Genomic DNA, 6,279 nt, shown 5'->3' on the forward strand with positions numbered 1-6,279 from the left:
TTTCACCATGTTAGCCAGGATGGTCTTGATCTCCTGACCTCGTGATCCACCCGCCTCAGCCTCCCAGGCATGAGCCACCATGCCCGGCCTGTTTGACATTTTAACAAATCTCTGCAATGTCTGGCTTACAGGAAAACAACTAGATTTTCGTATCAGTTTTTGCATTCAATCTGTCACAATCTGTTCTGTGGTTGAAGTATGTGAAGAAAAGCTGGACTCAACAAGATAGTCAGTTGGAAAAGGGAGAAGTATTTCATTAGTCTTTTCAGATAATTGAGAATATTCTTCTTTGATACTAAACCGCAGCTCAACAAGAGGTAATTTCTTAAAGGTTCGTTGCAATGCAGAATCTGAGAACATACCAATGACTCTTTTGTTCTCTGTACATTAAAATCCATTTGGTCTATCTTGCCCTTTAAATGGATGTTTTATCAGTATGTGGATTTTGTAGTATTGTGCATTGGTCATTTGGAAAATATTGGATTGCTGAGTTATGCAGCTGTTCCAAATATTGACACATTTTGTTACATGATATCAAAAAATTACAATTGTTAATATTACCCATCTCATCAGAAAAGTCTCTAAGTGTGTAGAAGCTGTCACAGTCATAGTGGTGGATGTAAGTTTTCCAAAGTTCTAATTTTTGCTTAACAGCTCAAATTTTTATTGTTGCCAGTAAATACTGCCAGGTTTCCTTGAAGTGACAGGCTTGCTCGGTTTGGTATTGAGAAAACGTCCACCAACCAGTTTGTCTGTCAGTCATGCTTTCAAGTATAAAGATGGCGCTCCATGAAGAAAGCAGCTGTTCAGCTCGCAACTCAGTTACACAGATGCTTTTCCTTGAGACAACCTCAAGATAGCAGAAATGCTTTCTGTGTACTTTTTGTTTTGACACAAAGCTTATTAAAATACTGTGTGAGGGCTGAGATTTAATGAAATTGCTGTTTTTTACTGACTCAACAAGGAGATGTTTATTGAAACTGGCCTTTTCTTCCTACTGCGAGTGCATGGCAGGGAACAAGATGACCATCAGTACATGTCAGTGCCACTGCCTTGGTTTGTTGTTAACATGGCAGCAGTTTTACCCATCAGTGCTTCTGCAAATGTTGAAAACAGTGAAAAAGGCAAATGATGTGTTAGTATTATTATGACAACAATTTCAACCTCATGGACCACCCAAAAGGGTCTCAGGGACCTGAAAGGGTCTGTGGGCCACACTTTGAGGACTCCTGACTTAGAGGATATGACCTCCCTTAGGTGATTTGCCACAGTCTTGTAGTCATTTTTCTCTCTCAGATCTTTCGATGCTGAACACGGGAGAGACTGAGGTATCAGGATGGCTGGAAAAGTTGGGATCCTTCACCACAAGGCACCAGATGCTGAACGATCTGTAAGAGAAGATAGAATGGGCCTTGCAAACATATGTCTCTAGGTTAAAGGTGAAGGTTATAAAAAGGAAGAGAAAGGCTTTTGCCAAGTAGGAGGCACGTAGGTCCCTTGCCTTCTTTGAAGAGTTTGTATACCAGCTCTCACATTTACTAGCTCTGTAACCTTGGGTAACTTTCTCCATCATTTTATGCCACAGTTTTCTTGTCTATACGATGGGAATTATGTTTACCATATAGAGTTATAAGGATTAAATCAGCACATGTAACAAGAATGTTTAGGAGCAGTGCTGGCGTGGAGTAAGCAGTCAAGAAAATATAAACATCATTATTATTGTTATTTTTAGTATTATGTCACTTTATCGAATCCTCTCATAAGCCAAAGTAACAGAGGTGATTACCTCTGTTAAGGCATAATTTTCAGAAAGATAAGATCATGAGTCTTATGCAAATATAAAGTGAATACACATCAAAGATTTTATTTACCTCATTAATGAAAGAACCATGAAGATGTTAATGGTACATCAGAGAGCATTTGAAAGGGGAGGTAGCTTGTAGGCAATGTTGAGATGAGATTGCTGGGCAAGACACAAAACTGAGTAATGTTCAATAAAGCCCTAAACCATCATCTTTGTGGTTATATCTGTCACCAAATAAAAATTATTTGCATTTCTACTGGACAAAAATATGCGATTTAAACTCTGCACCTACAGAGTTGAAAGATATCCCAGACAATAGAAAAACAAACTCAGTACCACAATGAAAGAACTCCTGGTAATCTCTTCTACTTATTTTGAAATTTTGGATAAATTCTCTGATAACGCCAAACTATGTATGGGGAAACTGAGTCTCAAAAAGGTGAAATAACTTCTGCAAACTTATACAGCTAGAAATGACAGAGCCAGAATTCCAACACCCATATATACATGTTTTTTCACTAAATTAGTTACCTCCACTCAAGTAAAACTCACTCTCTAAGGAGATTACTAGAAAGTGGAGACCTGAAACTTCAAGTCTTCTCTGAGGGAGGTGGGAGGGAACAGGGAAGAGTTCAAACAAAACAAAATAGCAAAACTTCAGGATTCCCAGGACACAACAGTGTTGTCAATCTGCCCACCGTTAGCAAAATCGTGTTTTCTCTTCCCTCTCCTGCTTTTTAAAATTTACCATGAGATGAAATAAATTTTAGGGCACTGCGATAGCCAAGTATGTGTGATATCACTTATAGGTTCAATTGTTATTCCTGGATTGGAAGAAAGTAAGTTTGTTAGTAATTTAATAATATAAACTTCTGCTTACACTCAGTACAATTACTTTCAAATGGGAGTGAAATATTTTATTGTATTTAGATAAAAGATTTTCTAATATTTATGAGTGCCCCTTTCCTGGGTTATTCTTAGCAAGAATAAAATATAACTTTTTAACATAAGTTTGAAGTAGAGGCAGTTGGTTGCTTTGAATTCTTCTTTAACTTTGTCAGAATTTGTCACAACATGATCTAAAGCAAAAATGCATGGAGTAGGTGAACTGGAGTACGTTTATTTATAAGCAGAAACTTGAGCCAAATGCATCAGTAAAAGAAAAACTGGAACAAATCACATTAATTGGTTTTTAAAAATAAAGCAAAACAAGTACGATTTTTAAAACTCCCCAAAGTAACGAACCAGTTTAAACCAGATCTGAGTAATATTGGGATGAAACACTTTTCATCTTAGTAATTGGTGCCAGAAAATATCTTAAAAAGAGCATTGTCTTAATTTAGGGAAACCTTTGTAATCCACTTAGGGGAGAAAGATGAGGCCCTGGTAGTGTGTACTGGAGAAACGTGATCCTCACATGACTTTGGAGGGAAGGAAAAATAATCTCTGTCTACCCTTCTGAGTTCTTAGCTGGGACAGACCCCTGCAGCAAAAGACAGATTAACAAGAGAAAGACAAACAGAAGTACATTAACGTGTATATTTCATATACACATGGGAGATACCTGAGGAATGAGTAACTCTCAAAGAGGTGGCTTAGACCTCTGGCTTGTATGGCACCTTCAACAAAAAACAGTATGTTTTTAGAGAAGTGTTAAGAAAAAGGAAAAAGACTTTGAGTCTCTGGGGTAGCAAATTGTGGGAAGGCACATATGTGGGAGTTAGCCAAGTTTGTTATGCAGATTCTTCTGGTGCTGTGCACAGGCTGAAAAGGGTCTAATGTTGAATCAGTGGTCAACCTTTCTCCTTCCTGGTAGTGAGGGAGGAGGACACCTTTCCTTTGTAAATTTATGTCCTTTTAGGCAAATGGAAGAGGGCAGAGAGCTTTTCTTATATCTACTTCTTCCCAATTGCCTTCAACTCAGAATAATCCTTATGCCAAAGAGGCATATTTTGGGATGACATATTCTTTTTTTTTTTTTTTTTTGAGATGGAGTCTTGCTCTATCACCCAGGCTGGAGTGCAGTGGCCCGATCTCGGCTCACTGCAAGCTCCGCCTCCCGGGTTCACGTCATTCTCCTGCCTCAGCCTCTCCGAGTAGCTGGGACTACAGGCGCCCGCCACCACGCCCGGCTAATTTTTTTGTATTTTTAGTAGAGACGGGGTTTCACTGTGATCTCGATCTCCTGACCTCGTGATCTGCCCGCCTCGGCTTCCCAAAGTGCTGGGATTACAAGCGTGAGCCACCGCGCCCGGCCGGGATGACATATTCTTGTTTTTACAGTAGATGTCTGCGTGATGGAGTGGGTGAGGCTGGACCATGTTAGAGGAGATAGGAGCCTGTGGAACAGGGTGGGGCAAGAGGCCTTGCTAGTGGAAGAGTGGGCAAGCCCTTTTATTTTATTAAAAATTTTTTTTTTATTTCATTAGCTTTAGGGGTACAAGTGGTTTTTGGTTACATGGATGAATCGTACAGTGGTGAAGTCTGGGATTTTTGTGTATTGTCATCTGCGTAGTGTACCTTTTACTTCAATAGGTAGTTTTTCATCTCTTACTCCTCTCCCACCCTCCCAGCAAGCCCTCTGAGAACAGGAATCCTTCATAGCCATTCTAAAATTGTTTATTGTTTACTTTGCCACATTGCAAACCCTTGCGATTCCTTATGCTGCTAATGACTTGGGAGAGTATTGTTTTTTATTTTGTTTTGGGTGGTGGTGGCAAAGTTGCTGGAGAAATTCAAGGGAAATTGATTAACTCCACGAGTCATTCCAAGAGAACAACTTGAGAGGGAGGACCTTGAGAGGGAGGACCATGAAAGGCAGAGAGTCTCCAAGGAACATACCTTTAGAGCTGGTAGTGACCTTAGCAGTGCTGACCCCTAGAGGGTGGGATGTGTGGGACAAGGACCTCAACTTAAAGTTTTTAAATAACAAACAACAGGATAATGTTCCCTGGCATGTGACTTATGCAATGAATAAAACAAAGACAGGACATTTAAAGATTCTCTGGACCAGACTCCATTTCCCTGATTTCCATCACCTGCTGGCCTATCAAGGACTGGGTTGATAAAGCTTTTGCTAAGAGGCTTCAACCCTGATCTGAGTTGTCTGTAATTAGGTGGTCCTTGAATTTGATTTCCTAGAAGATAGTAGCTCCGGACTAATAACTACAAATCTGTTTATGGCTTAGTGCTTCTATTTCTGTTATTAAGTAATGATGGAACAGCTGTGCACATATAGAGACTGTTCTAGATGCAAGAGAAGATGCCTCCTGCCCTGTGAGCCTGCAAAAAGGAGGCCACAGCCATAACCAGGGAAGGCTCGGACTGATGGGCCACTCAATAGTCCACAACCACTGGAAGGAACATCAGGAGAAAATCTGGTGTGTGGAGGGGGTTAAATTCACTGAAGATCTGTTCTCCCTCAAGGAACCTTAAGGTTCTGGTTGAGAAGTCAGCTTTCTTTCTGGTCAGGTAGCACTCTTTTCTAATTCTCAATATAAATTGCTCTTTTCCCCTTCTTGTAGCTTGCGGTTGAAAACCTGTAATTAATTTATAGAAGCATGTTTTCTGCAATTATAAGAGCAATTGCTCAGCGGAGGTGGGCAAAAAACGTGGCTGTGCTGTGCTTGGAAGTGACGTATATTTTGCGAGTAAGTTATTAATCAAGTGCGGAAGTGAATAATTTCCTCGTAATATCCACTATCCCAGCTTTTCTGAGTGCCTTCATCCTCAAGATCCTAAGGCATTCTCAGCGATTGCCCCTGTGCCCAGAGAAGTGGAAGGAGAAAAGCAGACCGCACCACCACTCCACTCGCTCTGGCTTTGCAATTCCTTGGACCATTGAGCTGCTTTGTGCCGGAGTTGTTTCAGCTGGAGAATCACCCTGACATTCCTGAACTGAAGCTGAGCCTGGTACTCTCTAAACTTGTGCCTGAGGGGTTTAGTGAACACCCCACTGACCTCCAAATTTCCCTTTACTTAGCTTCTGATTCTTTCCAGCCTCGGGGGCCTGGCGTGCCTTCAGGCAGCAGAAACACTGCTCTTCGTCTGTCTGTGCAGCCGCAGAGGGGCTGAAGGGCTGCATTTTCCTCTCTGCCCTCCCTCTGAAGCGGGCCTAGCTGAATTTTAACATTTTCACCCGCTTCTTTCTTTGGGTCTGGCCTTTTTTTTAACTGTACGTCAGGCCAACACTGTCTATTGTCTCTTTAGGATCTATCTAAAGGTTTTTTTCTAACATACATCATTTGATTTGGTCCCGTGGGGTCCCTGATGTGAAAGATACATCAACAGTCCATTCGTTCTGGGGGCACTGAAAGTGTCCATTTCTCGGACAGATTCTGCTTGCTTTTCCCTCTGAGCAGCCACTTCCTGGAAGAAAGCACCTTCTGCCACAGCCACATTCAGTCAGGCCCAGCCGATGCGGGGCTGTCCTCAGGCTGGCCTCTAGAGGCGCACCTCGGCACCAGGGCTGAGCC

The sequence above is a fragment of the Hylobates moloch genome, unplaced genomic scaffold, assembly GCF_009828535.3.
Source record: "Hylobates moloch isolate HMO894 unplaced genomic scaffold, HMol_V3 SCAFFOLD_23, whole genome shotgun sequence".
NCBI lineage: Eukaryota > Metazoa > Chordata > Mammalia > Primates > Hylobatidae > Hylobates > Hylobates moloch.